Raw genomic sequence first — 24,536 nt, 5'->3', positions numbered from 1 at the left:
TTAAGTTGTGTGAGTTCCCTATAAATTTTGGAGATTAAGCCCTTATCAGATATGACGTTGGCAAATATGTTTTCCCACACAGTGGGTTTTCTCGTTGTTTTGTTGACCTGCTGAATTTAAATTCACATTAAATTTATTTAAGACTAGAGGCCTGGTGCACAAAAATTTGTGCACTTGGAGGGGGAATCCCTCAGCCTGACCTGTGCCCTCTTGCAGTTTGGGACCCCTTGGGGGATGACCACCTGCTGGCTTAGGCACGCTCCCCGGGGAAGGCAATCAGACATTCCTCTTGCAGCCCAGGAGCCCTTGGGGGATGTCCACTTGCCAGCGGGGAGCAGGCCTAAGCTGCAGTTGGACATCCTTAGCGCTGCTGAGGAGGCAGAAGAGGCTCTCACCACCACCGCTGTACTGGCAGCCGTCAGCCTGGCTTGAGGCTGAGCAGAGCTCCTCCTATGTGGGAGCGCACTGACCACCAGTGGGCATCACCTGCATTGAGTGTCTGGCCCCTGGTGGTCAGTGTGTGTCATAGTGACCAGTCATTCCCAGTCGTTCTGCTGTTAGGGTCAGTTTGCATATTACCCTATTATTATATAGGATAGAGGCCTGGTGCATGGGTGGGGGCCGGCTGGTTTGCCCTGAAGGGTGTTCCGGATCAGGGTGGGGGTCCCCGCTGGGGTGCCTGGCCAGCCTGGGTGAAGGGCTGAAGGCTATTGGAGCTGGTCACACCCCCTTCAGGATAGGGGTCCCCACTGGGGTGCCTGGACAGTCTGGGTGAGGGGCTGAGGGCCATTTTCAGGCTGGCTAAGCCTGTTGGCGATGGAAGCTCCCATCCTCTGCTTTTTTCTTTTTTTTTTTAATTCTGGGATTTATTTACCTTCAATAATTGAAACTTTGTTGCCTTCAGTGGAACTGAGAGCCGAGCTCCAGCTCTGTGGCCACGGCCAGCTGAAAGCAAGTATCTGGGGTTTATTTATCTCCTATAATTGAAACTTTGTTGCTTTGAGTGGAGCTGAGAGCTGAGACATGGAAGGTCACCTTGCCAATATACCCTAGCTTCCTCCATCACTGGAGCAAGCAAGCCTCCTGCTCGCTTCATCTCCATGACTGCCAGCCGCCATCTTGGTTGTGTTAATTTGCATACAGTCACTCTGATTGGATGGTGGGCATGGCTTAAGGCATAGTGAAGGTATGGTCAATTTGCATGTTTGTCTTTTATTAGATTAGATTATGCTATTCTAGGCTGTGTTTTCCCTCAGCTGCCGGGAAAACATGAAGTTACTAGAAATAAAGAGAGAGAGAAAGAGAGAGAGAGAGAGAGAGAGAGAGAGAGAGAGAGAGAGAGAACCCTTTTTATTGGCAACCTAAGACTATACTTGGTTATGGTTTTCTTTCACTCCTAGAAGCAAGTAATTTGTAGGTGATACCCTAGACTATGTGAATATACATTTTCATTCTTCCAGTGGTCATATCCAATGGGTATTATAGAGGAACAGTGAAGATATTTTGAGTGTAGAGTGGACAAATTTTGGGGGCATCCTCCTGCCCTGATTTTAAATCCATCTGTAAGCCAATGCTTCCTGTAGCAGACATGGAAGGTCACCTTCCCAATATACCCTAGCTTCTTCATTAATGATGGAATCCCAGCCATAAGAAATGAGTCATAGTTATTAAATTTAGATAATACCCCTTCTTTTGCAAGTGATAACATAGGGATAAGCATTTAATACTGCTTTGGACAAGAACACATTGGAGAAGTTTGTTAGTAATTTTCTGGAAAGTATTTTGCTCTTGTTCAGAAGAGAGCACGAACTTAAAAAAAGCAAGAAAGCAAGAAAGCAAGAAAGAAAGAAAGAAAGAAAGAGAGGGAGGGAGGAAGAAAGGAAGGAAGGAAGGAAGGAAGGAAGGAAGGAAGGAAGGAAGGAAGGAAGGAAGGAAGGAAGGACGAGAAAGAAAGAAAGCAAGAAAGATCCTTTTCTGCTACACACACTCCCTCAGCTACCTTGCTTTCTCTGTGGCCATGTGAGGACATGGTGCTTGCATTACTGCACCAATACTGCCAACCTGGGGGATAGGCCAAGAGACTTGCAGAGGCTGGCTCAGGCTTTCTACATCAATTATCTGTCAAATTAACCCTGGTACTCTGTAAAGTTACACTTATTAAGTATAGACATAATAAAGTGACATGACAAAGGTCACTAATATTTAAGCAACTTTTACTAAGGTGGGGTCCAGCCTCCTCTATCTAACTGCCTATTTGTTATCTCTTGGAAATCCAATGAGAATCTAAAACTTACTATGGAGAAAACAAAACTTGGTTTCTCCTCCTTTACTTATTCCTGTTTGAATCTTCCCATCACAGTAAATGGCTTCACCAAGTTGTTTCAGGCAAAAATTAGGATAATTCTTGATTAATTTTTCTCACTTATTCCCCATGACTAATCCATCCACAGGTCATATAGGTTCTACTTTCAGAATATGTCTCAAGTCTCTAGTTTTCACCATTATACTGCCCTGAGTCCAATCAAAGCTACTAACCTCTGACAGCTTTCTCCCCTCATTGCTGCAATAACTTCCTATTGTCTCTCAGCCAGTACTTTTTTAAAAAAATGATTTTGGAGAGAGAGGAAGGGAGAAGGAGAGAGAGAATCATTGATGTGAAAGAAAAATATTGATCAGTTGCCTCCTGGATGCACCCCAATGTGGGATCAAAGACACAACCTGGGTATGTGCCCTGACCAAAAATTGAGCTCATGACCTTCTAGTGTACAGGACAATGCTCCAATAAACTGATCCACACAAGCCAGGACTGTACTTTTGACACCTAAATATATCTTCTCCAGGGAAACTAGAATGAATTTTTATAACAGTCAATCATTTTATGGCATTTTCCCTCTTAGAAATCCTCCAGTGGCTTTCCATTATACTAAGTAGAAGGTCTAAACTCCTCACCATTTTCCTCAAGGCACTGCATGATTTGTTCTCCACCTAAGACTTCAACTTTATCTCCAAGCACTCACTTGTCTCAGTCTTCACTGACCTCCTACTTATGTGTCTGCTTGTTCTTTCTACGTCCTCTTTTCCAGCAGACATTGTCAAGAGCCTGTCCTATACATCCGTTAGGGCAGTGGTTTTCAACCTTCTGGCCCTTTAAATACAGTTCCTCATGTTGTGACCCAACCATAACATTATTTTCGTTGCTACTTCATAACTGTAATGTTGCTACTGCCATGAATCATAATGTAAATATCTGATCTGCAGGATGGTTTTAGGCGACCCCTGTGAAAGGGTCGTTCGACCGCCAAAGGGGTCACGATCCACAGATTGAGAACCGCTGCTTTAGGGTTTTACAAAAGTCACCTTCCTAATGGAGCCATCTCTGAACAACCTATGTAAATTTCACCTTCATGTGCACATTAAATTCTTTCCTTTTTAGCATATCACTAAGATGCTATATATTTTACATGTATGACCTCTTTATTGCCTGTCTCTCTAGTAAAAGATAAGTTCCAGAAGGGCAAGAATTTGTCCTACTTTGGTCACTGCTATATTCCCCAGTACCAGGTATAATGTCTGACACATTATACATGTTCAAGAAATGTTTGTTGGGTGACTTAAGTAATAAGAGGCTGACTATATGAGTGATGGTAACAAGTCTGACTTCCTGACCACATAGAATAGTGCTCAAAATGGTGAATATTGGTTTAAAAAATGAACAGCTGACAGAAGGCAGACCATCCTTCTAGCTTATGGACTGTCTCTTATTGAGGATATTTTGCTTCTATGTTATTAAGACCTACTGATATTCAGTTTACTTGAAAAGTCTCCGTTGAGTTTTTGTATTCGGGTAATTCTGGTCTCATAACATCAATGAGAGAGTATTTCCTCTTCTTCTATCTTCTGGAACAGAATTTAAAGGATAACAGGGGCATGCCATGTATGGTTTTATGGGCTCTAGTAAGGACCTTAAATACTTGTATGAGATAAGGACATAAGTAAATGATATAACAAGAGGTGAATAAAACAGTAAGCCTACTCATTGATCCAGCCTGAAATGTTGTTGTTTACTGTTTTATTTTTAAAGAATCTTAAGAGTCTAAAGTAATATTCTGTGATAAGGTCCTTTACTCAACATGTAATTCATGAACCCATCAGCTTAGAAGCCCTCCTTTTCTGGGATACATATATTTTTTAGGAAAGAAAGTACTATCTATATATATAAAAGCCTAAGTGACTATTACAACCAAATGACTGAAATGATTGATTGACCAGTCACTATGATGCACACTGACCATCAGGGGGCAGGTGCTCAATGCAGGAGCTGCCCCTTGGTGGTTAGTGCGCTCCCATAGCCAACCCCCCACAGCCGTTCAGCATCCGTTCCTTCCATGCCTGGCCCGGCGACCGTCACCTCCTCTCTCGACCCTGCCGGGGCCTTCAGGGCCTTAGCTGGGATGGGGAACTGGGGGTGGGTGGTGGCGGACATGGTCCCTTTCCCAAAGGAACTGAGGGCCAGCTCTCTCCTTGGGACCAGTGACCAACCTCCCACACCCCATCCCTCTCCCTGGCCTGCAGGCCCCAAACAGCCAGGCTCTGATCAGCCCTTATCGCTGGCCAGGCCTAGGGACCCCACCCGTGCATGAATTCATGCACCAGGCCTCTAGGGTAAAATAAAAGTACACATAATGGACGCCTATTTTGTTTGAAACATAAATCATTAAAAGCAATGTCTCAGAGAGGCTACCTCCATATTTTCACTAGTCAAAATAATGCAATGTCTTCCCAGTGTTTGCTGAGAAATGTTTTCTGGTGTATAAACCTGCTCTAAAGACAGTTCACAAAAATGTGTTACAAAATATTTTGAAAAACAGCAGCATTTCTAAAATCCAAGGTGAACACAGTGAAGGGCAACACTCATTTGGCCATAAGTTTCAGTGTATATTATTTCATGGTCATGCTTCATAAAATGTATTTCTTCATTCTGCATTGTGACTATACTTTAATAAGAAATATCAGAAACATTGAGGCAGTTTTTATATTCAGAGACTGACAATACTGATGGGATTTTTGGAAATAAAAAATATATGTATCTAATCCTTCATGTGTATATGGAAAACCACCCATCATAGTCTAAAATCCCATTACAGAGAAACATAGACATAGATATACATTCCATTTCACAAACTAAATTTCAGTGTCTATGTGGAAAATGGATAATATATATTCTTAAAAAAATAGTTTCAGGGTATAAATGACAAGGCTATTGAAATATGGAAGAATAATTTTCCTCCTGCTAAAAGAAATATATATATATTTCATTATATATAAACAGGAATGGTTAGTAAACAAAACCAAATAACCTCTTACTCTATAGTTATAATTGTTAAAATATAGCTTTTACTTTCTGAATAAATATTAGACAAAGGCAAATTTTCATTCACTGCATTAGGTTAGCTAAAACTTTGCAAAAAATTTCTATGACTATGAAAGAAATTATTTGTTTCATTAAATAAAGAAAAACTACCAACTAAAAACATTTTGTGGGGAAACAATAGATTTATTTCAACTGTTACACATCTTAAGGTATCAGAGATCTAAAACTCAGTAGTATATTGGAGATATACAGAAAGAAACTATAAACAATGATTTAAAGCAATATAATTTAAACTTAATGATGAACACAAAGAATATTTTTTATATATGGTCAGATAAATACACATAAGTCATCCTTCCTATTTACCAGAGATATTACTTTCAGTAGAAAAACACAAACTTGGATTTTGGGTTGAATGCTCTTGCCTAGATACAAAAAAACTGGTGGTAAAGCACTATCCAGCCTGCCCACAACATAACGGAATCAGAGAAGACCAGTAAGTATTGGAAACCATGGTACGTGAAGAGCAGGCAACGTTGAATACAATTTTTAAAGTTACAGATAATATTTTCTGCCTTTTATTTTATTTTTAAATTTCCTCTCTCCTATAAAGTTTTTATAAAGAGAAAGAAAACTTTGCTGGTAAATAAAAATAGACCAATGTACATTTTCTAACTATAGATACTTTTTATTGGATGAATACTTTTTGAAATGATCTCCTTTGTTGATTTCAATAGATCATTTTGCATCCCAAATAAACTTGAAGCATGCTGACCTTAAATCAGTTTATAAAATCTTATTTTTAAAACAAATCTTATTCAAGAGTCTCTAAATTATAAAACTGAATTTCCTTACATTTATATTCAGAAGTAAACAACATGGTTAAAAACCTCCAATATTTTTAGAATTAAAAGTCCTAAAGAACATAGGGTGAGTAGGATGACTATTCTACCCTAGAGAAGTGCTTTCTTGGGTGCCATCAGATGTTCATTTCTCTCTCTGTATAACATCAAACAACCACTAATCCCAACGGATTAATCTGGTCACGTTCTATACTAGCTGCCATCTTGAGTAGGAACTACTTTGGAAAGATATTATATTTTTTCTAAAAGATTTTTCCCCCTGCCCCAGACTGTCTCTTGTTCATTCAAAGTGTAATAAGAAAATACTAAATAAATTTATGAACTAGATAATTGTGATGTTGTGCTCATATTTGAGAAAACCTTCCTATATATTACTCTAAGCCTCCTAAGTACAGTCTCAATACTTATCTATAAATACAAGGTGGTGGGGTAAAAGTAGGTTTACAGTTGATTGTATGGACAATAATACAATAAGCAATAAAAAGTGATCCAAGAATAAACTGTGTTTTGTGTACTCACAACTGTAAGTCTACTTTTGCCCCACCCTGTATGTGAGAGCTAGGAAATATTTTAAAATGCATTTCTCCATCATCTGGCAGAATTGTTTAAACTTTTTCACAAAATAATTATCTTTTAAAATGTTTTCAATAATAGATTTCTACTTCCTCTTCAGAACATTATATCATCTCATCCATCACTCCTATCACTTTTTTCTATAATTTAAATGTTTCTCTCTTTTTGGTCTTTAGTTTACAATGTTTCTTGTAATGGCATATATTCACCTTAAGTGCACATTTGTAATTCATTTTTTTCTCATTTTGACTTCTCAAAATTTCTTTATGCTTGTCTTACAAGGTTACATTGCAACCTTAAATAAATTTGGTTTTGTTGCTCTATCTTCCTTTTAATTCTTGATTTTTTTTTCTATTTTGAACCTAAGTTTGAACTCAGGTCTCTAATAAAGTAAACATACCCAGAATTTATCTTGAATAATTATTTGAATACTTTATGTAAGTATAGAACTTGAGTTTGCTAGTTATTTTACTTCAACACCTGAAGTTATTTATTTCCATTTTTCATCTGGTTATTTTAGGTGGCAAAATATTACCTTTTTCCTTGTTTCTTTATATTGTCTGTTCTCTCTGATTTTAAGATCTTGGCATTGTTTTTGGAGTTTGTGGCTTTGTTACAATGTCTATGTATCTCAGTTTGTTTTATTCGTCTGGTTTGTGGCTAGGAATGATTCTCTCTATGGTACCCACATCTTCGGAAATGGGAAATTCTCAGTTATAAACTTTTAATTCCATCCATTTGGGATTTTTAGTAGACATTTGTGTAATTACTCATTTTTTTCCCCATTTATTAACACTCTTCTCATTCTAGAAAATGTCTACAGGTATAATTCACATTCCATTAATATTCTTTAAGGCTATTCTCTTTTCCTCCTAAAAATTTTCATTAAAATTTTAAATTTATATACTTTATCTGCTAATTTGCTTTCATTGTATCCTAATGTTGTTTTTTATTTCTTCCTTTTTTTTCTTAATAATTCAAAGTGGTTAATTGTGCTTTTTCCATATTGTTAAGCTATCTCAAATATTTAGGATTTTAGTTCTCCTGCTTTTGGTGCTTGCTTATTCTTCATTATGTTGGATAATTCTCACACAGTAATTTATCATTATTTAATTGAAAACTCGTTTTCAGGTTTGTGTGTTGTTTCTTTGTTTTGTGTTTGTGTCTGTGTGTGTGTGTGTGTGTGTGTGCGTGTTTTGTTTCCCTTCAAGAGTCCTGTGTGCTCTAGCTAAGACATGTTTCTATAAGAACGGTAGGTTTCCATTAGTTTACATAAATTATATTTGGGAGAATTCATGTACTATGAATAATATAAATTTGAGCCCCACACTCGGACATGCCAAGGTCTAGTGTTTTGATTTGTTATAGTAGAGCTATTTTTTTTTCATTTCACCTATATTCTTAGGAAGACATACTCCAGTCACTTCCCTAGACCAGTGAGTGTAATTTTCTTGCTGCTTTATCAAGAAAGAAATGGCTATTCCAGGGTCTTGAATTTATGTGAGAATTTCAGTTCCAGAACTTTAACCTCATTGGACCCAAGGTTTTTAGCCACAAGAGACTTGATAAGGGACTGGCCTCTCCCTGTTTAGTCATGACATCAGTTCTGAGTCTTTCTCCTCTGCCTTTATGTTCTTCTTTTCTGACCCTTGATGATTTTCAGGTTTATCTGGTGTTGATCTATATATTTAGAAATATTAATAAATGGGAGGTGGTTGAGTGCCTCATCTGAGTCCACTGCAACTGTTGATATGAAATGGTTTTGTAATCAGTGATTCATCTAGATGCAGACAGTGAGTTTAGACTGTATTTCAGGCAGTTCAATGTGCATTTTACTATGTTAGGAAAATATAGCTTTCCAGAGCCCATTACATTAGCACCAGACACAATGTTCTGTCCTTCAATATATCCCTTTGTCACCTCACAAAATTACTGGGCTTTTGAAAATGTCTTTTTTTTTCCATCTATTTCTCCATTTCCTACTTTGGCTATGTTTCTCAGATTATATCAAGTTCTCTTCCCATGTTCATATGAACCTTATTATTTTTCTGAGTATATGTTCGATATATGTTTAGCTACATATAACTTAAGGGGTAAATGTATGACAAATGAAGAATCTTTTAAAGGCCTAACAATTGGCAACAGATACACTCAAATAAAAAATAAATGAGCATTAAATAAATTGTAAATCATCACTAAATAAAATATTAGTTGCTACATATTGTTTCTTATCATCTATTTTGTGCTTTATAGCCAGTTATCTTCAATTAAATAATTTCCTTCATATTACCACAACGATTGCTCTTTTTATCTTGACTAGATACATATAGACCTTCCTTACTGAATTTAGAAATGGCTAGTCCAACTTAATCAATACCAAAGTTACCTTGTCGGACAGGCAGAGCAACAGAGCAAAAGGTGTATTCTGATGTGTCCCAGAATAGGGCATTCAGTCACTGGAAAATGTAATTAAGAAAAATCTCAGGATCCAAAAAGATGCCTTATGAGGCCTGGGTTGTGAGTTTTTGATTCTGTAATCCCATGGTATGGCCTTCCCTTCTGCCCCTACACCGTTACTTAGACCTAACTATATGGATTAGATTTCTCCAGCAATTCAGCTTTCTCTAATATGTAAATGTATGCATACCCTGTCCTTTCCATTTAAGAAGATGGAAAGACTTAAAAACGTTAAAATAAATGGATCAGATTGATTTTAGTGCATGGTTGACAACAGTAATAATGAGATTAAAATGAAGAGTAGGATCACTGACTACATAAAACTTGGGAGGAAAAAAGGTAGAGAAGAATGTGATTAAAGTTATTGGATGGCCAATATTTTAGTGGGCCTAAGTATTTATATATTTGACCTTTGATAATCGTTTGGCTCTCCACTAAAATGAAATCTTCATGAGAACAGGGCCTGCACAGAGGCCTTGGGAGAGTGACTGCCATAGAAGATGCTTAACAAAATCACTGTTGAATAACATAAATGTCTGAAATCAGGCTCCCCAATGGACAAGATTTTTAAGGCCAAGGGAGGTAGGACATAAAGACATTGATGGAAAACCTAAATGTATGGAATGTCAAACAAAGTTTATAGGGGAAGATAACTGGTGATATAGATTTGGTCAGGAATTTTGAAGTATCATTTCAAATGGATGGGGAAACAAAAGTATTTGGGAAATTCCCACAAAGTTGGGTGGTGATACCATTGTAGTCTTACTAAGCCCAGATATTCATAGTAGTTTTGAAAGCTGAAAATATATATTTTGAGATAACTCAACATACTCATTGCTGTCCTAAGACTCTCATTTGGATGCTGTTAACATCCATCTTATCCTTTGCTCCTGTTTCTTGAGAATGGAATGGAAAAGAGGGATGCTATGCATTTAAAAATCCCCTTTGACACTTTCTTCAATGTAAAGTAAAACATATTTTCCCCCTCAGTGCATTTTCCAGGGTAAGGAGGGATTTTAAGAAATTACAAGATGACTTCTGTGCCTCAACCTAAGCAATAGAGATTTTGGAAACTTTTCTTTTAGATAATCTATTTTACTGAAAATTAGATTTGATAAAGAATTGTGGGCTCTTTTCCCAGAATGGCTTTCTAACTCTTGCTTTTTATACTGCAGATTAGCTTACTAGTGTGTCTTATATCAAATCAGGAGATGCTATATATTATTGGCCTTCATTTTGAAATTATTAATTTTTCTTTGAATAGAGGATTTTTGATTGAGGAAATAGTTCTGCTTGCATTTCCACATGTAACTCTTGTTCTTTAGGTTAAATGGGACTATAGGGGTCTCTACTTAGGGCCACTCGACCGTCTTGAAATCCAAAGGTTAGAGTACAAATAAGACAGAGTGTCCTTATTTGGGCAGACTCTGAGTTATTCACACTCCTGTTCATCCATCCCCAGGCACAGATGCTGCCTGTTCTCTCAACCCACCCAAATTTAAAGAACAAAAAAATAAAGAGAAATGGTAAAATGTAAAGTACTAAATTTCAAATAGAACAAACTGCTCTTTGTAGTCTAATTTCTGCAGTAAAGGTAACAAATTTAGCATAGTGCTTAATACACAATAGGTATTCAATAAATATATAATAAATTAAAGGAACAATTGTATGGGTAAATGCAGCAATTTGGTAAATTTGGTATGTTAAAACACGCTATGCTAAACTTTAAACAAATATAGAGAGGGTAGAATTCTTTAGAAAATAAATTTGGATGAAGACTTAAGTGGTGGGTTGAATAACTCAGAGTAGCTCATTTTCTCTGTTTAAACATTTCCTCCATTCATATGCTTTCTCAATGGATGTGTAACTATTATATGTATCCATTTATTTTATAATAATTGAATATATCTATTGCCCTGAATTATGAACATAACCATTAATGAGCATCCACTCTATTTAACAGCTAGTTTAATACTGTATGTCCCCTATTTGAGACTATTTTGTCCCTCATGCTCTAGCTCTTAAACAAGTGGTGCTTCCCAACCAATTGTGGCTCAGTGGTTGAGCATCAACCCATGAACAAGGAGGTCATGGTTTGATTCCCAGTCAGGGCACAGGCCTCGGTTGCTGGCTCAATCCCCAGTAGGGAGAATGCAGTAGGCAACTGATCAGTAATTATCTCTTATCATTGATGTTTCTATCTCTCCCTCTCCCTTTTCCACTGAAATAAATAAAAATACATATATATTTTTAAAAGAAGTGGTGCTTCTTAGATATATTTAATGTGCAAAAAATGATGTTATATAGAAAGCTTTGTAAAACTAAAGATTCAAATGAGAAAATAATAATTAATTGTACAAATTATAAATTTAATACCATTAATATGGTAGAGGTAATTTATATTACTTGACAACCTTGGAAAACTTTTAAATTAATAGATATGATTATTTTTGACATCCATATACTGAATTTTAATTTTAAAATATTTAGCATGAAAGCAGAAATAATATAGCCTAAAATTATTCCTGAGAAATAAAAATATATAAGAAAAAAATCTAAATTTAATTATTTAAAATTTTTTATTGATTTTAGAGAGAAAGGGAGAGGGAGAGAAATAGAAAGATCAATGATGAGAGAGAATCATTGATTGCTTTTTGCATGCCTCCTACTGGGGATCCAGCCCAAAACCCTGGCATGTGCTCTGACCAGGAATCAAATTGTGACATTCTAATTCATAGATCAACGCTCAACCACTGAGTCATACTGATTGGGCAAAATATAAATGTAATTTAATTTCAATATTTTATGTTTGATATCAATTATATGTTTACTAGAGGCCTGGTGCATGAAAATTTTTGCACTCGGGGGTCCCTCAGCCTGGCCTTGACCCTCTTGCAGTCTGGGACCCCTCGGGGAATGTCCACCTACAGGCTTAGGCCCACTCCCCAGGGGATCAGTCCTAAGCTGGGAGTCAGATATCCCTCTGGCAGCCTGGGGGATGTCTGTCAATCGGACATCTTAGTGCTGCCCCAGAGTCGGGAGAGGCTCCTGCCACTGCCACTGTGCTCGCAGCTGTCAGCCCAGCTTGTGGCTGAGTGGAGCTCCCCCTGTGGAAGTGTACTGATCACCAGGGGGCAGCTCCTGCGTTGAGCTTCTTCCCCTGGTGGTCAGCACATGTCATAGCGACCGGTCGTTCCTAGTTGTTCTGCCATTAGGGTCAATTTGCATATTACTCTTTTATTATATAGGATAATTTTACAATGTTTCCCTCCCAGCTGTGTACTTCCTCTCATATTATAGAGTAGTGGTTCTTAAACTTTTAAATACATGGGAATCATCTGACATACATATTCAAAATGCTAGTTCTGGAACCCATTCCAAAAGATTCTGATTAAGCAAACCTGGCATAGTGCCCAGGAATAGATATTTGTGTAGGTTCTCTTCAGGCTACATTGAGATGTTCCTTAAAATATTTGCAGAATAGAAGAAGAAATTGTTCCTAGAAGCCATCAAAATAGAAGAGAATAAAGTAGAAATGTTTTAAAAGCTGTATAGTAAGGACCACATTGCCAGAGCATCAGCACATGCTTTTCATTATAAAATTATTGAAAAAATCATTATCACTGTGATGATTATTTCCTAGGAAACTAAAATGCTTTTGATTCTGGTTATATGCATTATCAGACCACTTTGTTTATTGTAATAATAATATATGTAAAATTTATGAAAATTAATATAAAACAGTTTTATACAATAACAAATGTGATTCTATTCTGTAGTATCATACTGAATGAGAAATTGGAGAAACTCCTAATATTGAAATAGTTCATTCCCAAAAGGTGAAGAGCTTGTAATATAACAAAAACCTAATGGACAGATTTATTTAATATGTTGGTGAATTTATAGGCCTATAGGTGGTTTATTTCTAAATGATTTTATTATTGGAGACTGATTGTGTCCAACTTCCTGAGGGTGGAAAAAAACATTAAGATGCAAATAGTGAAATAAAGTCTTCAAGACAGTCTCATACTATAACACTACTTCTTCTGTAAATAATGAGAATAATGTGAAAAACAATTCTTTGGAAATCTAAAATATCAATAACACTTGACTTCAAATAATGACTTGTGAGATAATTTAATCACCTCAAATTTACTTGATAGAATAGTGTTTATGTCTAGTGAATATATGTTAGAAATGACAGACCAAAGAAGCAATTTGATTGGTTAATGAAGAGTCTAAGAATGATAATTGAATTTGATGGAATTCATTAGTTAAGACATTCAAGCAGATACTTTACAACCCCAATTATGTACTCTAACATATGTAATAGTACACTATGATATATGTACTTCATTGTTCAATTAAGCATATATGAGAATAAGACATGGCATGGCACAAAATAACATTAGCCTGAGACAGATTCTGCCTCCTCTCTCACCCCCTTACCCAAATATCATCCGTACAACAGGGCACAAAGGCACAGAGGCAGATGTCATGGCATATTCTTGCAGAATGCAAGGCTGCTCAAGATCATCTACAGATAATGATCCATGACATCTTGGGATGTGATGAAGTACAAAATGAAAGTAGGAGAAAGCAAAAATGTTATATAAATGACCAGCGCCCCATCAACTAAACTAGCACTTCAAGGGTATTAATACTAGTAATAATTACAAAAGATATTTACTTTAATATCATAAAATCAGCTTAAAAGTAAGAGATACAAACCTCTGATCTTCTGCGCAAATGCCCTACCACCACCATATGTCACAAAATATGTATAAGGATGGGGCTGGGGGAAGATGATCATCAAAAAAACTATCAAAGTTTCTGTTTTATCCAAATACCTTAATCAGACAGTTGCAGCACAATTTCCAGGAATGAAGCAATAGGCAAATGGACAGTCTCTCGATCTGAATCCAGGCGTTTGTCACTCAAGTCCTTGCTAGTTTTCGTTTTCCTGTTTTCCCTTGAGAGAGAATAAAAGAATTAATCCATCACAATGCTGGCCTGCAATTCTGCACTTGCTTTTACTACTAACTGGGCATAGAGAGTTCTGATTATTTATGCAGCCCATTCATTATTCACATCCCTGCTCTAGCCTCCTTAATTCCTGGTTGTGCTAGGTGCTCCAGGCTAAGAATCAATACATGTGAATCATGCTGGCATAAAGAAAAATCCAGAAGGATGAATGTTTCAAAAAAGCGAATTCTTCACGTTTCTTCTGACATACTAGTATCCTGTCCAATGGCATTGGTCTGCGAGCAGAAATAGCATGCACTGCCATAGCAGTGCCCAGAGGAATTACCCACTGGGGGAATTATCTCTAAGCAATTCACACTTTGTTTTGCTAACAAGACTCCTTGTTAGGATACTGAAGTGCTATCCATCTCTGGCTGGTTCTCCCACCTTTTAGAATTATTGAAAAGCTAACTGAGTCTATTTTGACTTGTGAATCTCTTTGTAAGCAACAGCAGTGCCGCCGTGCTAGTAAAATGGAAAGGTATTGCTATTTACCCAGGAAGGACATTGAAATACAGCACATACGAATGCATCGGACTTGCAGCGCGGTTCTATCTTATTATTTCAATAGTTCCCTTCCTTCTTTGCTTCTTCTGTTCTTTTCTCCTCTCTCCCTCTCTTCTTTCTCTTCCATTGTTTTCTTCCCTTCTTCCTTTTATTGTTTTATTTAATGCACCCCTTAATGCATTTATCTACTTTCTTATATAGAGAAACCTACTTCCTTATATTTTAGGGTTTTAAATAATGATTTTAGAATATGAAATCCCCAAACTCTAAGTACGGTGGCATAATTCATTCACAAATGTAGAAACACAAAGAGGGAGATTTATGTTATCCGCTGAATCTTGTGTTCCTAATTAAGACTGGAGACTGCATATTCCAGTAGCTCTTATCCTAATCAGACCTTTCCGCTCTCTTTACAGTTTCAGTTTCAATTCTCTGGAGGGAGCTAACATAGCAACACCTTGTAGGACTCAAGTTTTTCCTACAAGATAAATACACACGCAATCTCCTGCAGCTTTCATTATATTCTGAATAGAATTTTGTAGTTTTTCTGCAGCTATAAGGATTCCTATTTGCCAACTGATAGAACAGAATCCTTATGGCTTAAATCCATGTAGGAAAATCTGAGGGTTTACTAGGTTTGGGAAAACCTTAGTTGTTGGTTTAAAGAAATAGGTGTTGCCTATGAGAACTTTGTTCCCTGTGTGGCTTCTGAGCTCCATTTTGCCTTGTTCCCATTATAAGTGGTTATTTATTATCTGTGTTCAGTCACTGAACATTAATTGACTGCCTATATTGACCTCTTTTTCTTTTTCTTTTTGGCCAGATCTTGGGGATAAAAAGGGAAAGATAGTTCCTTGCCTCTGAAAAAAGAGTTGGGGAGACAGATAAAGAAATGAAATAGAATATTACTACAAATTGAAAAGTGCCACATGGAGATTTAGGATATGCTAGGCACTGAAGGATTCTTCCTCTCCTCAAGGAGAATTCTAATTTCTCATTTCAAAAGATGTACAAAACATCACTGACACTGTGTCCTTATGTGCATGTGTGTGCGTGTGCATGTGCACGCGCATGTGAATATGTGTGTGTGTGTGTGTGTGTGTCCTTCAGAGTACTGGGCATGAGATGATCAAATCATATCTTGAAATTCTTTCATAGTTTACACATTGTGGCTTTTCACAATTGGATCCTTTTTTCAACAATGATTCCAAGCATAAAGTGGTTTTTCCTGCCAGGGAGCAGTTAAAGCCTTTTCCCATGGCCACAGGTCCCCAAAAGTATTTGATTACTCAAAAAGCACAGCCAATCGGAGTCATTTTCTACATGTTGGAAAGAATACATGAGTTAGAAATATATTCCCATTCTGGATGCCAGATAGCGAAGATTAAAAACCATCTGTCATTGGGACAATGAGCCTACAAGCAAGCAGTAGACTTCCAGCAGAGCCTGGGGCAGGACCCATGCGTGATGCAGACTGAGAAACACAAGATTCAACTAGACCCATTTGCTCAGTCACATGGTATAAAGGCTATTACCAGCTCCCACCAGAACCCACTTTGCCATGAGTTGCATAAAACCATGTGCTGTAAGCTGAAGACTTTTTTGATAGAAATTCATTCTTTCTCTCAGAAACAGTTTTCTAAATGCTTATTTGTGTCAGGCAAAGGAAAGCAACAGCTACCTCAGTGCCCCCTCACTTCACCCCAAGGAGCCTTCAGGCTAATGAAAGACAGAGATAGATAATACACAAAGAGTATATGCAATTATATAATTCCTTACATTGTGATGCGTTCTAAAAAGGACAGGTAAAGATACTAGGAAAGTGAGAGCAGGGGCCCTGATCCAGAATTCCACGTAGAAACCACATTTATGAATTAGCTGTGTTTGAAGGTATACTGGGAGCTGGGGGCGGTGGGTAAAGGGGTGGATTCAAGATGAAACAATATGTTTGTGAAGTCCGGAGGCAGAAAATGAGCGTTATAGGTTTGAAAAGCAACAACAAAAATGGTGAATGCGGTTGGATATAGTAAATATGGAGAAACACGGAGCATGTCAATGCTGGAGGCAGGCCTGGGTGAGCCTCTGCTGAGACTCCAGCTTAGGGAACCATGGGAGGCCACTGAAGGATCTAGTCCCTCTAGTTACACTTTGAATAATGGTGTGGAGTTATGGGTGAGTGGCGACATTTACCATGATTCAAAAAAACACTATTTTACCTATTACCGGGAGTAAAAATTATCATATTAATTTAAAAATTAGTTTTCAGGCTCCCTGAGGTTCAGTCGGTTGATTTGTTTAACTGATAAGTAACGCTGTGCGGCTCTTCGTACTGTTCTTTGTAGTGCTTATCATTGTTTTGCATGTATGCTTGTTTCCTCTTCTCTCCTCCATCACCTCTTTAAAAACTTCTAAGAGCTAAAGTTCTTTTCATTTTGGTTTATTAATGCATAACTGGGGCCTAGAACATCATTTGGCCAGGAACAGTAGTAATTCCACAAATATTTCTTGAATGTATAAATGAGTGGGTAATTTAGAAAATGGTCTCCGAGATGCTAACAATCATTTAATGTTACTGTTTCCCTAAGTTACTTTCATGATAGGTCAACTTTGCATGGTAAACTATAGCACATTTGACTAATAAAATGCGCTCCTGCTAATCTGTCATGAAAAACAGTATTTAGAGTTACAGCTTATGGGAAAAGCATACATAAACCAATTTGGGTTAAGCAAATGTATAAAAAATAAAACATGAAAGCAAAATACATTTTGTTCTAACTAAGATACTTCTCTTAGACTTTGCACTTCAAATTTTATAATATTAAAAGATGGTATTGTATGGCATATATATATACATATATACATAAATATATAAATTCATAAAAGCTTATAGACAAAAATAACATCTAAGTCAGAAATTTTATAGTACTGTGTTCTCAGAGTGAAATGTTTCTAATATATTAATTGTTTTCTTCCATTGAATATATGTACTATAAATTTTATTAGGTTATATATAAATAGTTTTAATATAACAAATAGCTTATCTAGAGGGATATGCTTAAGATACAGATTTCTAATAAAAACTGCCAAAGGTTATTTGCTTATGATGTTTTATGTATTCTGACTTATGTGTATCTTCATTTTTTATTGTGTAATTTTTAAAAGGCTAATTTGAGTAATGTTCAAATATGGACAATTAACTTTATAGTAATCAATGTAGGTTAAAAGATTCAGTGAACCTTGATAAATGACTAGTTTATGATGAATTACCTCAAGTTTTTGACCTTATGTATAAGCAAATCAGCTGATATAACAGCAAATTATCCAAGACATGAATATTTAAAGAATAATTACATTAGAATATTCTTTGGGCCAAGAAGCTCGAAATGGTATTTGCATAAGAAGATTCTTGTTTGCAGTGGGCAAAGGCAAAAAGTGGGGGAGAAACTAGTAGAACGAGGCTTTTACTTACAGCATTCAAAAAAAATTTTCCCAGTTAAAAAAATAAATTAGTGGAAAATGTTTGCAAACTGTATTAGAGGAATAGACTGCAAAAGTCCTTTAGGAATGACCTAGCTCTTGGTTTCATTACCTATTGATGGAGACCGTAGCTCCAAGATGTCTGTATGCCTCCTGAGATATTACGTAGAATTGTATGCATTTATATATTTGTGAATCTTCACCAGATTCTCAAAAGGAGTAATTCCCCTCATTGGTAAAATATTCAAAATAAAAATTCACTTGCCCAAGTTCTTACATTCATATCTTTTTATTCTCAACCCAATGACTAAAAAGTGCCATTTTCATCATAGACTTTCTAGTTCCTTGCTACAATGCAAGTCCAAGTCAAACCAACATAGCCCTTTAATTCTAAGAACACAATATTAAAATATCTTAAAATACTCAGAAAATAAAGTTTTTGCTTTATTATTAGAATAAGGTTTGGTTGGATTTTTTTAAAAGCAAAAATGTTAGGGAAAAATCCTTCACCATAATTAGTCAATGTGAGATGAAAGCCACAGAAACTTTATATTAATTTTCTTTGTGAATTGATCAGAAAAAAAACAAATTTGAAAAGCTTGGCTGTCTTGTCTAATTTAATCCATACAACAATACATCTACTTTCATCTTTTTTTTCTCTCTCTAAAATCTTAGCAAAGAATACACTGTGGATTTTGCCAGCCTGTTTTTGTTCAATTGATTGTCTTCAGTGTCTTTATTCCTTTGTTAGGATGAATGAATATATTTCTTTTATAAATTTATTTTCAAGTTTGATTTTAAATTATTCAAAAGAGATTTAGACTTCTTTTTGAGATAAATTAGTTAGGAAATAAATCTAGACTAGAAATTTGCAAAAACTAGCATCATGCATGTAATCTATTGAGCATTGTCATTCACATGATCTATAGAAGCAATAGTTGATCATTGTGGGAATTTAGGTGAACTTTGATATGAAGTTCAGGTCAAAACCATTGGAAGAATACACTTAGGCAAAGAACACAAGCATGGAAAGAATATACTTATATTATTATAATGTGTTTGGGGAGAATAAAGCCAAAGTAATTAATTTTATGGCACTAATTTTTAGTTATTATGCTTATTTCAAAATACAGTCCTTTAATAAATTTTCAATAAAACATGATTTATTAACATTTATACTATTTAATATATTTAAGCTTTAAATAGTTTGAAATAATATTTATATCATGGCTAGAGGCTCAGTGCACGAATTCATACACATTGAAAGAAAATTAATTAGAAGAAATATTTTAGAGGCTGGGGAGAGACTGTGGGAGGGCTCCAGGGCATGTCCAGCTAGTCTTGTCCACTTCCGAATGGCCAGACCCCAGCAGCAAGCTAACCTACTGGTTGGAGTGTCTGCTCCCTGGTGATCAGTGTGCGTCATAGTGACTGGTCGAGCGGTCAACCGAAAGGTTGACCTATTGGTCAGACACAGCATATTAGGCTTTTATATAGAGAGATTATTTATAATGCTTACTATTTTGCTATAAATCTAATCTAGGAATCAATGAATGGAATCTTGCATGGGAAAAAATGAGTGACATTTACAGTGAAGAACTGGATTGATCTTTCAAAGACTTATTTTTTTAGTTGTCATTGGGTTCTGTCTTCAGAAAATTGGAGTTCAAATCCAGGCTCCAGCACTTCCTAGCTATAATGATCAATTTCCTCATCTAAAAATACCCAAACACCTGAATATAATAATTCTCCAATAGTGTTATTATGAGCATTGGGTAAATTAATTTAATTACAATGTTAGCACATAATAAGTCCTATTGAATTGGCTATTGTTAGTGCTACTCTTATTGATATAATTATTTTTTTAATATAAAGTTAAAACCAATTCAAATTTGAAAACACTATAGCCTAGGCCCTAGAGATTTCCACTCTTAAACACTGAAAGCACATATAATTATGGTATACTGGAGTGTACATCTCATCACTGAACTAATTGTTATTCATAGTTTTTTATGCACCTGTCATATTTCCTTATCTTGCCTCTAGGTTCTTGAGGGCCAGAAATGCCATACTAATTTGTTTTTCCCTTTTTCTTATAGCCTAGTTCTCCCATCATCTCTCCTCTATATCAACACATATATATTGAGCAGCTACATGGAAGGTACTTTTGTAGGCCTAAAGGCACAGGAACAAGCAAGACAGATAATGTCTTAACCTTCATGTTGCTTAGCTTTATAAAATCCAATTAAAACTGTATTACCTTTTGCTAAATTTAATCCCAACCCCAATGCTGAAGTACCAAATACAAAAATAAAGACATGAACAAATATATGTAGTGAATATATTTATAATGCAAGAAATTGTAAAAGATGTAAACTTTCATAAAAAGGCAACAAAATCATGAAAAATTAACTACAATCATGAAGGCAGAATATACTGACATTGGTTGAATGGCAATATACTATTAACAAAGTAAATAAAATTAAGCTTTCTTAATGTAAATAAATAATAATAATAATAGTTAAACCACAGCCCTAACCGGTTTGGCTCAGGGGATAGAGCATCAGCCTGCGGACTGAAGGGTCCCAGGTTCGATTCCAGTCAAGGGCATGTACCTTGGTTGCAGGCACATTCCCAGTGGAGGGTGTGCAGGAGGCAGCTGTCGATGTTTCTCACTCTCTATTCCTCTCCCTTCCTCTCTGTAAAAAATCAATAAAATATATTAAAAAAATAGTTAAACCACAATAAATTTTTTATAATTTACAGATGGACTATATATTTGATGAGAAAAGAAGACATCAATAAACAAAAAAATGTAGTAAATTATAAAAAAGTCAGCGTTTAATTTATGGTATAAGTTTATCTTGACCAAAATATTTAGTACATCCTACATTTTTATGTCACATTGGCCATATCTAAAAAACCTAGATATAAGAAAACCAAGGCAATAACAAGTACAACTCAATAGGAAAAGGAAGCCTCTATTGAAATAGTTTGTTCATGCCCTAACCGGTTTGGCTCAGTGGATAGAGCGTTGGCTTGCGGACTGAAGGGTCCCAGGTTTGATTCCGGTCAAGAGCATGTACCTTGGTTGCAGGCACATCCCCAGTAGAGGGTGTGCAGGAGGCAGCTGATCAATGTTTCTCATCGATGTTTCTAACTCTCTATCCCTCTCCCTTCCCCTCTGTAAAAAATCAATAAAATATACAAAAAAATAGTTTGTTCATATAATAGTAACCAAAACCTTTTGCTTTAAACTCATAAATTACCTATTTTTAAAAATGACATATCTTCTTTGTATTATTTGGGCAATATAAGATAAATAAAAGACAACTGTATCATCTACACAGTTTGGCTCAATGGATAGAGTTTGAGGACTGAAGGGTCCTGGGTTTGATTCTGGTCAAGAGCATATTCCTCAGTTGCAGGCTTGATCCCCCAGCCCTGGTTGGGGCATGTTCGGGAGGCAATCAATCGAAATGTCTCTCTCACATCAATGTTTCACTCTCTGTCTCTCTCTCCCTTCTTCTACTCTGTCAAAAAATCAATGGGAAAATATCCTTAGTGAGGATTAACAAAACAAGCAAACAACAAACAAAAAGACAAGACAACTATATAAATCTCAATTGAACAATAAAATCAAAATTTTACCTGTTTCTTAAATCAAATGTAAAAGCACATAATTTACAATGATTAAAGCTATGGAAAAATCACTAACATTTTGAGTCCACCAATTATATTGGAGAAAGGGAGAGTAGGATATTTATTTTTAATCCCTAGAATTATTTTATATTTGTAAAAGCACTATGAATTTAAAAAAAAAAAGCCAGGAAAAAAGAAAACTAAAGCTAGAAAATTTATAAAGTTAAAACCAAACCAAGTGAATGATTTATGATATACAGAAGAAATTTTGGAATATGTAAGATTTTTAAAAATCAAGATTCTTTAATTATTTTAACATTCATTAAAGTATGTACATATAAACTAATGAAATATGTTTATTTTGAAAACTCTTAGCACATTAGACCTTTCAAAGTAAGAAAATGTATTTTCTAAGCCTTCTGTATTATACTATACTTATTTTAATCTGAAGCCATTGTAATGAACACAATGTCTTGTACAAAGAGATAAACATTCAGTATCTCCTGGTAGACAACTTTGGATAAGTTATCTAGTGATCTGCAAACCTCATGTTTCATGTATCATTGAAAGCTAGTGGGTAGTATATCATTTATCAAGCCCTTAGTACCGTATGAGGAAGATGATACAATTATTCCCACAGAAATAGAATGATTATACAACTTGTTCAAGGCCACACTAGTAGTGAGAGGTTAAACTGAGGTTTGGACCCCAGCTATCAGTCTTTCAGGCTTATGCTCATTTACATAAATTCTGCTGTACTTTTTAGTGTATGGCTAAAAGACAAGTGGGCCTAGCAAAACTGGCTCACTTTTGTAATACTACTAAGATAGTATAGGGTATGAAATGGGCATATTGTGCTGACAAATTGTTTTAAGTTAGGCAAAGATCTTTGCATTTTCTTTTCAAACTGGAAATGCCTAAAACTTACACTCCACCCTCCAACACATTGTTTCCTCTCTTTCTCACGTGGTCATGTATTCATTCATTTAATTACATTTACTGGAGGCTTACAATGGACTAAACACAAATATATATGATAGTTATTTTAGTATGAACATCGTATGAAGTCATCTATGCTTCCTTCCCTTTTTCTGTAATCAGGAACAATTCTATCCATTCTTTTTCCTTAATGTATCTAGTAGCAAATTGCCTTTTTCTCTCCATTTCCACCATTAATGCACTCAGACCGCTGACTCAGGTGTTTACCAATTTATACCTGGCTTAAAGCAATAACCTCTGGAGAAATCTTCCACCTCTAATCCATCCTACACACTAACATCAGATTAATTTTCCAAAATACTTGAGGATATAGCATTATTAGAATCACATTGACATGGTTCCTGTACAGTCTGGATTAGGTGTCCTGCTTAATTGTTTGAGGGCCCCACAGACTGGGCAAGTATTCAGTAATCATGTATTGCATTAGGCACGCAGTACAGGTCCTTTCAGGTCTATTTTCCTTCCAAATTCAGAGAAAATTAAGAGGTGATATGAATCATTCTTTTCATCTTTGTCATTAATATACATGGCACATGTTGAGATTCACAGATGAACTTTTCAATGAAATGGTGTAAAATATACATCCTCTCAAACTAATGTTACCCTGCTTCCTTGGTCATTGCCCATAACATGTTCCCTCTATACATTTCAGAGATTCCAAACTTTATTTTATTGGGGTTGCAGTGGAGAGTATGGAACCTTATGAGACTCTCATGACTCAATAAAAATTCACATACATGCGATATATTGTTTGTGCTTTTAAGAGATAAAAATAAAAACAATCTGGCCATAACCGGTTTGGCTCAGTGGATAGAGCGACGGCCTGCAGACTGAAAGGTCCCAGGTTCGATTCCGGTCAAGGGCATGTGCCTGGGTTGTGGGCGCATCTCCAGTAGGGAGTGTGCAGGAGGCAGCTGATCGGTGTTTCTCTCTCATCGATGTTCCTAACTCTCTATCCCTCTCCCTTCCTCTCTGTAAAAAATCAATAAAATATATTTTAAAAAATCTGAAACTCAAAATAGACTCCTACACTACAGACCTTGATTAAGAATCCTTACTCTTTTCCTTCAATATTTCTGATTCCTTCCGGTTTATAAACAAGTTCAATTTTCTCCATACTAAGCCAAAATATTCATTCCACAGCCCTTTTATCCTATACTGACATTTCTCCTTTTTACTATGGAACCTTCATAGTAAACTTTTCTGCATTTATTTCCATGTATCTATTAAATCCTTAGCAATCTGGCATTTCCATTCATTCTACTAACGTCACCATGAACCTCAGGACTGTGAAATCCAACACCTAAGCTCAATGTTCAGCTTCTCTACTGCAGTGGTTTTGTTCAGCACCATTCCACTGTCTGAAAACTTTGGTCATGTGTCAATATACACATTTTTACGGTTTTTGTATTTCTGTATTTTATTTTAGTATCTTTTTCTGCTTATTCTTCCTTTACCATATCCAGGTTTAAACCTCCAAGGTTTTGTCCTCAGCTCTCTGTTCCTATATTCTGTACTCTAATAGTGTCACCATTACTGCTATGCAGATTACTCATAACACTACATCGTTAGCACTGTCCTCTACTATTCTCTACTGGTGGTTCTCAACCTTCCTAATGCTA

General features: G+C 36.0%; 1 protein-coding gene across 4 annotated transcripts in view; it reads right to left on the bottom strand.

Annotated features, from left to right (window-relative positions):
* SYT1 (synaptotagmin 1) overlaps positions 1 to 24,536 on the bottom strand; it is a 552,577-nt gene that overhangs the window by 428,830 nt on the left and 99,211 nt on the right. For all 4 annotated transcript variants that reach the window (XM_015571122.1, XM_015571120.1, XM_006774704.2 and 1 more), the window contains exon 2: positions 14,115 to 14,236. The gene's annotated coding sequence lies outside the window, so the exon portion shown is untranslated. The remainder of the gene's footprint in view (positions 1 to 14,114; positions 14,237 to 24,536) is intronic.

This window comes from Myotis davidii, unplaced genomic scaffold (assembly GCF_000327345.1).
Source record: "Myotis davidii unplaced genomic scaffold, ASM32734v1 scaffold26, whole genome shotgun sequence".
Taxonomy (NCBI): Eukaryota; Metazoa; Chordata; class Mammalia; order Chiroptera; family Vespertilionidae; genus Myotis; species Myotis davidii.
This window is presented reverse-complemented; position numbering and strand designations above follow the sequence as displayed.